The 15,512-nt window shown below is 42.2% G+C and overlaps 2 protein-coding genes across 15 annotated transcripts in view; both read right to left on the reverse strand.

The window, feature by feature from the left end:
* The window catches only part of ARNT (aryl hydrocarbon receptor nuclear translocator), an 82,883-nt gene that overhangs the window by 67,099 nt on the left and 272 nt on the right, over positions 1–15,512 (reverse strand). The gene's annotated exons all lie outside the window — the stretch shown is intronic.
* Positions 12,209–15,512, reverse strand: part of SEMA6C (semaphorin 6C) — a 314,549-nt gene continuing 311,245 nt past the window's right edge. For 6 of the 9 annotated variants that reach the window (XR_008380071.1, XR_008380074.1, XR_008380073.1 and 3 more), the window contains one exon: positions 12,211–12,282. The gene's annotated coding sequence lies outside the window, so the exon portion shown is untranslated. Of the gene's footprint in view, positions 12,283–15,512 lie in introns of all 9 variants that reach the window. The other 3 variants (XR_008380076.1, XR_008380075.1, XR_008380077.1) reach the window with 2 other exon arrangements.

Raw genomic sequence — 15,512 nt, forward strand, 5'->3', positions numbered from 1 at the left:
ACCAGTATCCCTCATGAAAACAGACACAGCTTAACAAAATATAGACAAAATTTAACAATACACAAAAAGAATTATACAATATGACCAAGCTGTGGTTTATCTAGGGATGCTAATTAGTTCAATACTTGATAATTAACCAATGTAACCTACCATATTAACAGGCTAGAGAAGAAAAAAAATCACACAATCACACTGAACAATAAATGAAAAGCACTTGACAAAATTCAATACCAATTCTTCATAAAAACTCTTAGAAAGGGCGGCACTTGTGGCTTACTAAGTAGGGCACCGGCCCCATATACTGAGGGTGGCAGGTTCGAACCCGGCCCCGGCCAAACTGCAACAAAAAAATAGCCAGGCATTGTGGCTGGTGCCTGTAGTCCCAGCTATTAGGGAGGCTGAGGCAAGAGAATCGTGTAAGCCCAAGAGCTGGAGGTTGCTGTGAGCTGTGACACCACAGCACTTTACTGAGGGTGACAAGGTGAGACTCTGTCTCTAAAAAAAAAAAAAAAAGATAAATTAGGTTGACAATATGAAATTGCCATTTTATAGGTGAAAATGGACAATGTTGGAAATTCCATATTGTTTATCATAATAGTATGGTAACAATGAGAAAAATAAGCTAGGAAAAGTCAAATCAGACCTACCATAAGGTCCAATGGTAGGTGGTGAGAACTTTATTATATATTTTTTGAGACAGAGTCTCACTTGGTCTCCCTCAGTAAAGTGCCGTAGTGTCATAGCTCACAGCAACCTCACACTCTTGGATTTAAGTGATTCTCTTGACTCAGCCTCCCAAGTAGCTTGGGACTGTAGGCACCCACCACAACACCTGGCTATTTTTACAGACGGGGTCTTGCTCAGACTGGTCTTAAATTGAGCTCAAACAATCCACCCGCCTCGGCCTCCCAGAGAGCTGGGATTATAGGTGTTAGCCACCGCACTCAGCCAGGAGGTTGGAACTTTAGATAGTGAAGGAAGGCCTTGCTAAAACGTAACATCTAAGGAAAAATCAGAAGGAGATGAGGGAATAAACAATCATAAAGGTATCTTTGGGGAAATGTTCTCTAGGCAAACTGCAAAGACGCTGAGGTGAGAGCATGCCTGTTACATTTTAGAAATAGTAAGGATGATATCCTGGTTACAATGGAGTAAGCAAATGTTACACAATAAACTGTCAACAGTGATTATCTCTGAAATGGCATTTACAGACCTCTACATTTGATTTTGTATATATCCATACTGTTTTATCTTTTACAATAATCATATATTATTTTTATGACCAAAGGATACATGATGCCAATTTTTAAAAAAGAAAATGTATGTAAACGGAAAATCTGAAAACACAGCTCAAACTCTTAAATCTGATAAATTTGCATTCCAATCCTCGGATCATCATTTACTTTGGGCAAATTACTTCATCTCTTTAATACACAGCTCTATTTGTGTATTTTAACTACTAACCACAGTTAATAACAGTAGTTACCTTCTGGGATGATTAAATTAGATGATGCATATAAAAACTGCTTAGCATTGTGCCTGACACACTAATTCTCAAATAGTAGCTTCATAAAATTATACCAAAGACCAAACTACAATTTTGTCCTTAACTTTTCATGGCAACAGTAATACATATAATAAAACACAATGAGGATACACAGAAAATCAAAAGCATAAGTGACTAAAAACATTCAAAGAATACAGAAACAAACTGTGAAAAGTAAAAATCCTCCACATACACACCTTAAACCCACTTACCTGCCTATGGGTAACTTTTGTCAGCAATTTTCTTTTTTTTTTGACACAGTCTTGCTCTGTCACCTGGGCCAGAGCCAGAGTGCCATGACCTAAACCTAGCTCACAGCAACCTCAAACGTCTAGGACCAAGCAATCCTCCTGTCTCATCCTCCCAAAGTGCTGGGTACCGTGACCACCCTGACCTCTCTTCATCAGTGACACCACCACACCTGGCCTGTTGTTAGCTTTTTTTTTTTTTGAGACAGAGTTTCACTTTGTTGCCCTAGGTAGAGTGCCCTGATGTCATAGCTCACAGCAACCTCAAACTCCTGGGCTTACGCAATTCACTTGCCTCAGCCTCCTGAGTAGCTGGGACTACCCGCCACAACACTCTTCTTGCTCAGAATGGTCTTGAACTCCTGAGCTCAAGCAATCCACCCACCTCAGCCTCCCAGAGTACCATTACAGGTGTGAGCCACTGTGTCCAGGGGTTGTTAGCATTTTGATATGAATCCTTTCAGAGTTCTAACACAATTATATACCATATATAGGGTTTTGGTAAACAAAAAAAAAAAGGGCTCAAATTATACAGTCTCCAACTTACAATGGCTCCACTTAAGATTTTTCCGCTTATGATGGGTGGGAAACCATTGCAAATTCAACTTAAAGTACAATATTGAATAAATTACAAGTTGAACATGGTGGCTCATGCCTGTAATCCCAGCACTCCAGAAAGCCAAGATGGAAGGATGCTTTTGACTAAGGAGTTTAAGACAAGCCTGAACAAAACGGGATCTTGTCTCTACTAATAGCAAAATTAGCTAGGCATTATGGTGGGCATCTGTACTCCCAGCTACTCAGGAGGCCAAGGTAGAAGGATCACTTGGGCCCAGGAGTTTGAGGTTGCTGTGAGTAAGCTAAGGTCATGGTACTCTAGCCCAGGTGACAGAGCAAGACTGTCAAAAAAAAAAAAAAAAATTATAAAATATCCAACATTTTATCAGAAAGCAGAACTTATTTGTATCAGATGATTTTGCCCACTATAGACTAATGTGATTATTCTGAGCAGGTTTAAGGTTCAGCTAGGTTAAGCTATGATGTCGATAGATTAGGTGTATTAAATGCATCTTTGACTTTTGGTATTTTCAACTCTTCTAGACATAGCCCCATTGTAGGTCAGATTTATCTGGACAGAGCCCTAGTAACTTGAGAAGCATCTGTACTTATTCTGAACATATTTTCTTCCATGTAACCAATATGAGAACTTGGAGAGGGGGGCCATGACAAATACAGGTATAGCTCAATCTTTTAATTTTCTTTCTTTTTTTTTTTTTGAGACAGTGTCTCACTCTATTGCCTTGGGTGGAGTGCTATCGTGTCATAGCTCATAGCAACCTCAAATTCTTGGGCTCAAGCAATTCTCTGGCCTCAGTCTACCGAGTAGTTGGGACTACAAGCACCCGCCACTACTCTTGGCTAATTTTTCTGTTTTTAGTAGAGATGGGATCTCATTTTGTTCAGGTATAAATGTGTATTTATAACAATCAAACTATCACACACATAAATAATCTTTCAATGACAATATTTGTGTATCTTTATGCATAGATGTCAGGATTTCTATAATAACAAATTTCTGAAAATGACTTCCAGGGTCTATGAGTAAACATATTTAAAAAACTAATTGCTCATTACCTTCCAAAGAGGTTGATATCATTTCCCCTCCAAAAACACAGACTTCTCTGGAGAGTGTAAACCATAGGTCTTCCCACTTGCACAATATCAGCCAAACGTGAAAGTGGGATAACCTATTGAAAATAGGGAAACTGGGGCGGTGCCTGTGGCTCAGTGAGTAGGGCACTGGCCCCATACACCGAGGGTGGCTGCCCAGCCAAATTGCAACAAAAAAATAGCTGGGCATCGTGGTGGGCACCTATAGTCCCAGCTACTTGGGAGGCTGAGGCAAGAGAATCGCCTAAGCCCAAGAGCTGGAGGTTGCTGTGAGCTGTGACGTCACAGCACTCTACTGAAGGTGACATAGTGAGACTCTATCTCTAAAAAAAAAAGAAAATAGGGAAACTGGCTGGGCATGGTGGCTCATGCCTATAATGCTAGCACTCTGGGAGGCCAAAGCAGGAAAATCACTGGAGGTCAGAACAAAACCACATCTCTATCAAAAATAGAAAAAAATAGCTGGGCATGATGGTGCATATTTGTAGTTCTAGCTTCTAGGGAGACTGAGCCAGAATTACTTGAGCCCAAGAACTGGAGATTGCAATGAGGTATGATGATGCCATTGCATTCTGGCGGGTTGATAGAGCAAGATTTTGTCTCATAAAAAATGAAAGGAAAGAGAGAAAATAAAACACAAAAAGTGATAGCAAGGTATACATACTGGATGCTTCACTTTTCCCCTGTGTCATACTGCCTCTTTCTCATAGTCCATATTTCTCTCCTACTGGTGGAGTACATCTTCTAGTAGATTTCTGAGAAAGAAAGCCGGGTGCGGTGGCTTACGCCTATAATCCTAGCACTTTGAGAGGTCAAGGCAGGTAGACTGCTTGAGCTCAGGAGTTCGAGCCCAGTATAAGCAAAAGCAAGGCCCTGTCTCTACTAAAAATAGAAAAACTAGCCGGGTGTGGTGGTGCAGGCCTATAGTCCCAGCTACTCAGGAGGCTGAGGTAGAGGACCTTGAATTAAGCCCAAGAGTTTGAGGTTGCTGTGAGTATGATAGGATCACGGGACTCTACTCAAGGAGACAGAGTGAGACTGTGTCTCAAAAAAAAAGAGAGAGAGCGAGAAGAAATATATATTTTTTTTTTGGTAAAGACAGAGTCTCACTTTATGGCCCTCGGTAGAGTGCCATGGCATCACACAGCTCACAGCAACCTCCAACTCCCGGGCTTAAGCAATTCTCTTGCCTCAGCCTCCGGAGTAGCTGGGACTACAGGCGCCCGCCACAACGCCCAGCTATTTTTTTTGGTTGCAGTTCAGCCGGGGCCGGGTTTGAACCCGCCACCCTCGGTATATGGGGCCGGCGCCTTACCGACTGAGCCCACAGGCGCCTCCCGAAATATTTTTTTAATAGATGAAAATATTATAAAGTAGTTTATATGAGAAGCCAGGAATGAAAATTTGGGAATCTTTAATATAAAAAAGTTAAATGAAGTGAAAAATGCTACATTAAGATAAGAAGGCAAGTGGTTCAGCAAACAGGTAGAAATGAAGGAAGTTTCTTGGTTTACTTTACTTTATTTAGTAAAGAGTTCTAGCAATAGGAGTCAGAATAGAAAAGTAAAACCATACTGAATAAGAAAATGACCAGGCAAAAGGGACAAATAAGAACAGTCAGTGAGAAAAACAAGGGTGGGCCAGGCGCAGTGGCTCACACCTATAATCCTAGCACTCTGGGAAGCCAAGGCAGGAGGATCTGTTGAACTTAGGAGTCTGAGACCAGCCTGAGCAAGAGCAAGGCCCTACCTCTACTAAAAATAGAAAAATTAGCACGTGTATTGGGCACTTATAGTCCTAGCTCCCTAGGAGGCTGAGGCAGGAGGATCACTTGAACCCAGGAGTTTGAGGTTGGTATGAGCTAGGCAGAGACCTTGGTACTCTACCCTGAGCAGCAGAGTGAGACTGTCCCAAAGAAAATGGAAAAACAAGCATGCATAGTGTGTCTGAAGCGAAGTTGCTAGAAGAGGCTCAGATATGGTATATGAAGAACTCAGAGGATTCTGTTGAAACACAGAATTATGAGGAAAGAATATAAAGTTACAGAAAAGATTTTAGGAAACTACTACTCTTCCAGCTCCTTGTTTGGCTTCTATCTTGGTTCTCCACCTCAGCAACAGTGGTGCCCTCTAGGCTGCCTAATGTATTTCACCTCCTTCAGCTTCCTAAAGACAATACCCCACACTCCTCCTCAAAAGATAACCCATTTGCACTACCTTCAGTAGGAAGTGACTCAAAATCACAATGGATAGGTTTTTTGGAGTTTGTTTGTTTTTTTTTGAGACAGTATCTTGTTCCCTTGACTAGAGTACAGTGGCATCATAGCTAACTGCAACCTCCAACTCCTGAGCTCAACTAATCCTCCTGCCTCAGCCTCCCAAGTAGCCAAAACTATAGGCACACACCGCCAAGCCTGGCTAATTTTTCTATTTTTTTATAGAAAAGAGAGTTTCACACTTGCTCAGGCTGGTCTCAAACCCCTGGTCTCAAGCGATCCTCCCATCTCAGCCTTCCAAAGTGGTAGGATTATAGGCAGGGGCCACTATCCCCAGCCTGGAAAAAATCTTACAAGAGATTAAGAATTCTATGTAAATGGACTGCTAGCAATCAAATTTTGTCTCTATCACCTAGTAGCTGGGGACTTCCAGAAAGTTACTTATTTACTCAGTGCCTTAGTTTCCTCCTCTGTGTAAAAGGACAATACCTACATCACAAAAATTGTTCTAAGTGTTAAATGAGATAATATATAATGTGGGTTAAATGAGACAATACATTTAGAATAGCTGGGATATTAAATGTTAAAAATTATTTGTATAAATTAATTCATGAAGTCAATGGCTTAATTCGTATTATCCTTTCAAAAATATTTTCATGTTAACAGTGGATAAAGAAATGAACCTCCAATGCTGGGTTTTACCTGTATTCATTGATTTAACAAATATTTAGGAATTCTATTATAGGAATTCTAGTCCTATATAGCAGGCAGCACTGTAAGCACAAGGGTGCTATGGTGAATAAGGGAAGCAAAAGTTCTGCTCTCATGAAACTTATATTCTAATTACACTGCTGAAAGCCATAAACTTAATTTGTCCATTCAACTACAGTTAAAATGTAGAGAAATAAAAAATGAAGAAATGATGAAAAGAAATATAAATTCAGAGAATTTATCTGAGAAGTAGGAGACAGTTTCTAACCTAAAGACCAGTTAACAAACCAGGACCTGGCATATATCAGGAACTTAATAAATGTGTCCATTCCCTTCTCTGGGTTTATTTCCTCTGTGTAAAATGATAGGCGTTGTCATGTTTGCAATGGGAACACTTACTGAAGTCCACTTACTGAAGTCATCATGGCACATTAGGCAGCATTCTTAAAAACAGATGGCTAAACAAGCAGGGCCTATCATCATTAGGTGTGCTCTTTTATTGTTACATCTAAATAAAGTCAGCTGTACAACCACAGAAATACCTGATAGCATTGACAGAAATGTTACCCTTGTGCTTCTTTACAGTACTATACCAAATGGGAACTAACATTTTAATTAAATCTTGTAACTAATCTCAAAAAAAAAAAAAAGCTTGTACCAAAGTCAATTTTCACAAATCAAGGATTCAAATTTCACTAATTTTAGAATTAAACACCCCCAAGATATCACAGCCTAAGTTAACTCAAGGAAAGGGGTTTAGTTTCCTTGAGTGTGAGTGAGAATTCAGTTTTTGAAGATCAACTACCACTTACTGTGGAAATTCCCATTATTGCCTTAGAAGAAAGCCATCCACAAAGAACTACAAAAGACTTTCATAAAACATACTATTCTCATCTCTTAGTGGACTATTTGAGGAGAAGGGGAGGATAGAAATACAAAAAATTAAGTGGAAAGACCACTATTTCAAAATGACCAAAGAAAACTAGACTTCCAGGAATACAGAAGTATCTATTTCTTTAATTTCTAAGAAAATAGAAAAAGAAGAGGTAGGTTAGTGGTACAAATCTATTGCATAGGCTGCTCATGCCTGTAATCCCAGCATTCTAGGAGGCTGAGGTGGGCAGATCCCTTGAGCTCAGGAGTTAGAGACCAGCCTGAGCAAGAGCAATACCCCATCACTAGTAAAAATAGAAAACTTATCCAGGGCTGGTGCCTGTAGTCCCAGCTACTTGGGAGGCTGAGCAAGAGGATCTTCAGTCCAAGAGTTTGAGATTGTTGTAAGCTATGATGCCAGGGTACTCACTGGTGCCTGTAGTCCCAGCTACTTGGGAGGCTGAGGCAAGAGGATCACTTCAGCCCAAGAGTTTGAAGTTGTTGTAAGCTATGATGCCAGGGCACTCACTCTACCCAGGGCCACAGAGTGAGATTCTGTCTCAAAAAAAAAAAAAAATCTATTGCATAAAAAGTATGCAGATTGAGATTCCTTTCCAAAATGTTAATTGTATTTCAACTGCTAAATTAGTAAAATATACTTTTTTTTTTTAGTCTCACTTTGTTGCCCTCAGTAGAGTGCTGTGTCATCACAGCTCACATCAACCTCCAACTCCTGGGCTTAGGCGATTCTGCCTCAACCTCCCAAGGAGCTAGGACCACAGGTACCCACTATAACGTTGGGCTGTTTTTCCATTGCAGCTTGGCCAAGGCTGGGTTCGAACCCACCACCCTCGGTATATAAGGTCAGTGCCCTACCCACTGAACCACAGGTGCAACCCTAGTAAAATACACTTTCTAGAAAGGTCCTTGCAGTAGAATATAATAAAAGAATATCAAGGCTCCATGCCTGTGCTCAAGCGGCTAAGGCGCCAGCCACATACACCTGAGCTGGTGGGTTCAAACCCAGCCTGGGCCCACCGAACAATGACGCTACAACTAAAAAAATATAGCCGGGCGTTATGGCAGGCACCTGTAGTCCCAGCTACTTGGGAGGCATTGGCAGGAGAATCGCTTTAGCCCAGAAGTTAGAGGCTGCTGTGAGCTGTGATGCTATAGTACTCTACCCAGGGCAACAGCTTGAGGCTCTGTCTCAAAAAAAAAAAAGAGTATCAAGATACTCTTCATAAACGGCTAAGGACCTGAAAACAAACTCTTGCCGCCGCTTTTGTAAAAACCCACTGTTCTGTAAAAGTCAAACCACTTCTCTAGCTTGATTCAAACTGACCCATGAGAAAGGTACCTGTGGGCCATGAATTTTTTTTTTTTTTGGCCGGGCCTGGGTTTGAACCCACCACCTCTGGCATATGGGACTGGCACCCTACTCCTTGAGCCATAGGCGCCGCCCGGGCCATGAATTTTTGACTGGGGATAAAAATAATAAGATGAGGCAGTCGGGAGTGCGGCCATTTTGGACTCTTGTCTGCCCTCGCTCCCTGGCTGGAATAAAGCCCTTCCTCTTTTAAACATGGTGTTTGGGTGTTCTTTCTCTCCACTGGGCCTCATCTTCCTGCAACAATTGAATCAATCCGGGTCCAGCCAGAAAAGAACCTCTTTAAGTGGGCAGTGCCTGTGGCTCAAAGGAATAGGGCGCTGGCCCCATATGCTGGAGGTGGCGGGTTCAAACCCAGCCCTGGCCAAAGACTGCAAAAAAAAAAAAAAAAAAAGAACCTCTTTAAGTCTTTCAAACAAAGAAAAATAGCAAAGAAAAGTGGGATGCTGGAAGAGCTAAGAAGCCCAACAGGTTTGGAGGCAGCCCAGAGCTCATCAAGAGCAGTAAGTGGATACCAGCCTGTGGCCTGACTAAGCAAAACGGAAAAAACTGTCTTGTTAGAGCCAATGGCTTGAGCAGGTGGGAGCTGGTACCCCCGAGGGAGGAGCTGTCCAGCAGGTCACAGAACTATGGAAGAATCACAACCACTTCCAGAAATGATGTCCCTGAAATAGTGGTGGCAGTGAGGGAAGGAGGGCGAAGATAAACCCTGCCTTCTCCTGTCCCCCTTCCTTCCAAGCTAATGTCACTAGCCAGATCTCCCACTAGCCACATCTACCTGGAGGTCAGGAAGTATGCTGGAAAGATTGTTCAATGCGAATCAAAGGAGGGCAGATATTGAAGCTGTTATTGATCATTATTGTCTCATTTCAAGATGCAGGCCTTTCCTTATTCTTGATAAAAAAAAAAAAGTGTTGCGTTAGCACTAATCTTACATTTATCAATAAATATTAGGATCTCTGTGGGGCTTATTGGGGAAACTGAAATATGCCTCCCTAAAATATCCTTCTTTGGCGTATTTCAAAATGGCTATTCAGGGGGTCTGGAGACTTTGGAATAGCTCTGAAAAGCTGTCCTCTGTGGGGGAGATTTGCATCTGTGGAGGAAATGTACATCAGTGAAGTAAACAGCAGATGCAGAGGTGTTCTCTGCGGTCCACTTATCTGGATCTAGAAAAAATTAACTCACAGGAAAAGGACACTAAAGCTTGATACTATTAGCAGTCTGACAGAGAATCATTTATCTCAGGGTACCATCTATTCTTTCTGAAGGCTGCTACCTGTGAGGCCTCATCTGCATAATAAGACAGCCCTTCTTCCCTCCCCCTCCATAACCTGGGACCACACTCCAAGCCTCCATTGCTTTCTGTGGGGTATGACAACTTTGATCATCTCATAATTGTGGGACTCCCATGTTCATGTCCATTAATAAATTTGTATGCGTCTCAAAGAAAAAAAAAAAAAGATACTCTTCATATTTTCTCCTTTTTCACTAATTCTGCTTCTTTACCTTACACTGCATGAATTTCTATTTTCCCATATCTAAAAAAAGGTAAATAAAGATAGCATGAGAGGCTCGGCGCCTGTGGCTCAAGCGGCTAAGGCGCCAGCCACATACACCTGAGCTGGCAGGTTCGAATCCAGCCTGGGCCCACCAAACAACAATGACGGCTGCAACCAAAAAATAGCCAGGCGTTGTGGCAGATGCCTGTAGTCCCAGCTACTTGGGAGGAGGAGGCAGGAGAATCGCTTGAGCCCAGGATTTGGAGGTTGCTGTGAGCTGTGATGCCACAGCACTCTACCCAAGGTGACAGCTTGAGGCTCTGTCTCAAAAAAAAAAAAAAAGGTAGCACGAGAATTTTGTTAATTAATGCATTGAAAACTATAATTTATATAGGTAAAAATCATCTAAAAATAAACTTTTCCCTAAATGACAGCCTTTTTTTTTTTTTTTTTTTTTTGAGACAGAGTCTCACTACGTCACCCATGGTAGAGTGCTATGGTGTCACAGCTCACAGTAACCTCAAACTCTTGGGCTTAAGCCTAACACAATGCCCAGCTATCTTTCTGTTGTAGCTGTCATTGTTCTTTAACAGGCCTGGGCCAGGTTCAAACCCACCAGCCTCAGTGTATGTGGCCGGTGCCCTGGCCACTGAGCTATAAACGCCAAGCCATGACAGCCTTATAAAACAAGTGTCTGCCTCCTCCATCCACAATAAATTGTATATAATAGCACAGGAAGAGTTCTATGTTAATGAGAATACCATAATCCAGGGAGGAAAAACCTACACTTACTACAAATTCATTCTAGTCTCTGGTTTGAGTACAGAATTGTAAACCAAATACCTAATCCCTTCCCAGCCAGTACCTCAGCCAATGCATTACAAATAACATAACCAATTTATTTTTTTTTTGAGACAGAATCTCACTAGGTTGCCCTTGGTAGAGTGCTTGGCATTATAGCTTATAGTAACCTCAAACTCTTGGGCTTAACCCTCAGTAGAGTGCTATGGCATCACAGCTCACAGCAACCTCCAACTCTTAGACTTAAGCGATTCTCCTGCCTCAGCCTCCCAAGTAGCCGGGACTACAGGTGCCTGCCACAATGCTTCACTATTTTTCTGTTGTAGTTGTCATTGTTGTTTGGCAGGCCTGGGCCGGGTTGGAACCCGCCAGCTCCACTGTATGTGGCCAGGGCCCTAGACACTGAGCTGCAGGCACCAAGACCACATAACCAATTTAAAAAGAAAGTGTTCTTGGGCAGCAGCTGTGGCTGAGTGGGTAGCGCGCCGGCCCCATATACCAAGGGTGGCGGGTTTGAACCCAGCCCTGGCCAAACTGCAACAAAAAAATAGCCGGGCGTAGTGGTGGGTGCCTGTAGTCCCAGCTACTCAGGAGGCTGAGGCAAGAGCATCGCCTAAGCCCAGGAGTTGGAGGTTGCTGTGAGCTGTGACACCACAGCACTCTACCGAGGGTGACGAAATAAGACTCTTAAAAAAAAAAAATTGTTAGTAATCCATAGACAATAAAGTTATAGCCTAAAGCTTCATGGGCCACCTATGCATTCACTTCTACTTGCCAGTGGAAGCAGAATTAAGGAAAAAGGGGAGAATATGAAGAAATATCAATTCAGAGGTTGGGGGGGTCATCACCACATCTCAACTATTACTTCGACACTGTAAGAGTCGTGAAAGAGAGTAAAAAGTATAAATCATTTATTCTTCTGATGTAGCACCACATTACGATAGTGAAAAATACAGAAGAACCAGGTCCCGTGAATACAATGAACATGATCAAGCATTGTTATTTATCCTAAGGATTACCTTAAATGAAGCTTAGAGAGAACAAAATACTCATTTTTAAAAATAATTTGCAGACTCGGCGCCTGTGGCTCAAGTGGCTAAGGCGCCAGCCACATACACCTGAGCTGGCGGGTTTAAATCCAGCCTGGACCTGCCAAACAACAATGACGGCTGCAACCAAAAAATAGCTGGGCGTTGTGGCGGGCACCTGTAGTCCCAGCTACTTGGGAGGCGGAAGCAGGAGAATCGCCTGAGCCCAGGAGTTGGAGGTTGCTGTGAGCTGTGATGCCACAGCACTCTACCCAGGGCAACAGCTTGAGGCTCTGTCTCAAAAAAAATAAATAAATAAAAAATAAAAATAAAAATCATTTGCAGACACATGTGAAGACAGAACAAGAACAGTAGGAAAACTTAGCAACCAGTACTCAGCAAAAATACAAAGTCAAAAAAAGTCAAAGAAATTATGAGATATTCCTGGTCCCTAAAACAGCTCTAAGGAAAGAAGGCATAACAACGCAACAAAGAATTCTGACCTGGAAACCATTTCTTTCTTTTCACTAAGCACGGTACATTTCCACACTGTATCCTTCCATTCACAGATCTCCTTTCCCAAAATTTAACAGGTTACTGAAAAAATCTACAACACATCTTTGATCTCTTCCTTTTGACATAAGGTGCAAAGGGAGAAATGACAAAGAAAATATTTTTCCTGATTTATTATGTATTGAACATGGGATCAATAACTTAAAAGAAATAGAACTTTTTAACATCAAAAAAAAAAAGAAATGCAGCCAGAGTGCAGGGGCTCATGCCTGTAATCCTAGTACTTGGGAGGCTGAGGGACATGGACTGCCTGAACTCACAGGACCAGACTGAGCCAGAGCAAGATTCAGTCTTTAAAAGTAGCCAGGCATTATGGCAGGCGCCTACAGCTCCAGCTACTCGGGAGGCTGAGGCAAGAGAATTGCTCGAGTCCAAGAGTTTGAGATCTCATCTCTAAAATTAGCCGGGTGTTGTGGTGAGCACCTTCAGTCCCAGCTTCTTGGGATGCTGAGGCAAGAGAACTGCTTAAACCCAAAGACTTTGAAGTTGCTGTGCGCTGTGATGTCAAAGCACCCTATCAAGGGTGACAAAGTTAAGACTCTGTCTCAAAAAAATAAAAAAGAAAAAAGCAATGCAAAAATTACAGAGTAAAGAACAATAAACAAAACTGTTTAAGTAACAAGGATTCTGCACAAAATTGCTGTTTTCTGCTTGGCGATTTAACCTAAGGCTGATCAGCTAATGAAAATTTGGTCAAAACACTGTCATTCTGGTTGCTGTTGTTTACAAAGCAAAACAAAATAAAGCAACTCCACCCACACAGCTGGAAAAAAGCTTCTGACATGTACACCAAAACTTGTTTACCCAGACCACTTCTTTTTTTTATTTAGAGACAGTCTCACTTTATCACCCTTGGTAGAGTGACACGGGGCGTCACAGCTCACAGCAACCTCCAACTCCTGGGCTTAGGTGATTCTCTTGCCTCAGCCTCCCATGTAGCTGGGACTACAGGCGCCTGCCACAACACCTGGCTATTTTTTTCTTGCACTTTGGCTGGGGCCAGGTTCCAACCGCCACCCTCAGCATATGGGGCCGGCACCCTACTCACTGAACCACAGGCACCACCCCAGGCCACTTCTTAATAAAAAAAAAAATGCTTTGGAATTTGACTAGGGTTATATAAGCATTTTAACAAGATGTAATAGTTTAAAATCTTATTTACTCCCTAGTTCACAGATTTCTTAGTACAAGGTCAGGTTTGCCATTCATCATTTTTCCAGTTTTAGTTTTATTCCATCAGTCAGCACTGCAATAAAATTTTAGCCATTAACTTTATCCTTTCCTTTAACAAAATTAGATTTTTGTATTAATTTATTTATTTTTATTGTTAAATCACAGCTGTGTACATTAATGCAATCAAGGAAAAAATTAGATTTTTTAAAATGAGTTGACAAGTGACAGCCACTTCTTAAAATAGTTCTGTTCCCAGAAACACTCTGGGACAGACAGTAAATTTCACAGTGATTTAACTGTAATATGAAAACCAAGGTATTGCAAAATAATACTGCTTTTCAGAGAAACGAAAAATATTAATTTCAACGTGAAGACAGCAGAGAATCCCTCCCACTGTTGTATATTCAATAAATTCTCTCTCTCTCTCTCTCTCACACACACACACACACACACACACACACACACGCGCGCGCGCGCGGGGACGGGGCCTCTTTTTGAAGGCTAACAAAGATAAGGCTTTCCGTGAAATGACAGATTTTGCAAGACTGGCCAATGCTAGCAGGTAAACTAAGCCTTTTAGAAGGAAATATTTTCTAGAGAGAAGTTAACCGTAATACTAGTATAGTGGAAAGAGGACTAGGAATTTGAAGATCTGATCTCTCTAGTCCCGCAAGACTCTCAAGACTCTCTTAAGACTAGTTAATTTTTTTCAAAATTGAGAAATGGCACGGAACTAAACTTTTCTGAAATAATGGAAACTGCCTCAACCTAGGCCTAACTAAATTTAAACGTGGATATGGGGCGGCGCCTGTGGCTCAGTGAGTAGGGCGCTGGCCCCATATGCCGAGGGTGGCGGGTTCAAACCCAGCCCCGGCCAAACTGCAACAAAAAAATAGCTGGGCATTGTGGGGGGTGCCTGTAGTCCCAGCTGCTCGGGAGGCTGAGGCAAGAGAATCGCGTAAGCCCAAGAGTTAGAGGTTGCTGTGAGCCGTGTGACGCCACGGCACTCTACCTGAGGGCAGTACAGTGAGACTCTGTCTCTACAAAAAAAAAACAAAAAAAACGTGGATATGTGGATAAGAGAGAACCACAACCATTACACAAACCTCTGCCCTCCGCAACTACAGAGCCTCTTAATACATAAATGCAAGTTTCAAAGTATAGGCGGGGGGAGGTATACCCTGGAGAAACTGAGTATATACAATGAGTGCCAAAAAAACTTATACGCATTTTAAGAAAGAAAAAAACTGTTAAAATTGTAATAATATATACAGATAACGTTTGTTATCCTGTATATTGTATCTTGCATCTCTTATAACTGCTGAAGTCAAATGTGACTTAATGTTATATTATATATAAAATATATATTCAAAGAATTTTAAATTTTAAAAAATATAAATTAAAATGTAAACGTTTAAATGTGTGGTAGCAACACTTCATTTAACAGCAACGTGGTCCAGTGTTTATGAATCCAAACTACTCTTAAAGTAAAACGAACCACAGTTACTCGGCATCAATCACCTCCAGCGGGCAGAGGGTTAAAAGAGGACCACAGCCCAGACCTGAAAGCCGCCGAGAGAGCGGAGGAGGCCAGCCCCGCCGGCCTCGCTCCAACACAGCTCCGGGAAGGGAACCCCCAACTCCCACCCGCCGGCTCTTTCCCTCCTCCTCCCGTCTGCACTGATCCCCAGGGGTCAGGCACCTCCCACAGGTCACTCCCCTCCCCCACTGTCCCCCAGCCGCCCCCGCCCCGCCTCAACGCCTCCAGCTCCTGCTATGTC

The sequence above is a fragment of the Nycticebus coucang genome, chromosome 5 (genome assembly GCF_027406575.1).
Source record: "Nycticebus coucang isolate mNycCou1 chromosome 5, mNycCou1.pri, whole genome shotgun sequence".
NCBI lineage: Eukaryota > Metazoa > Chordata > Mammalia > Primates > Lorisidae > Nycticebus > Nycticebus coucang.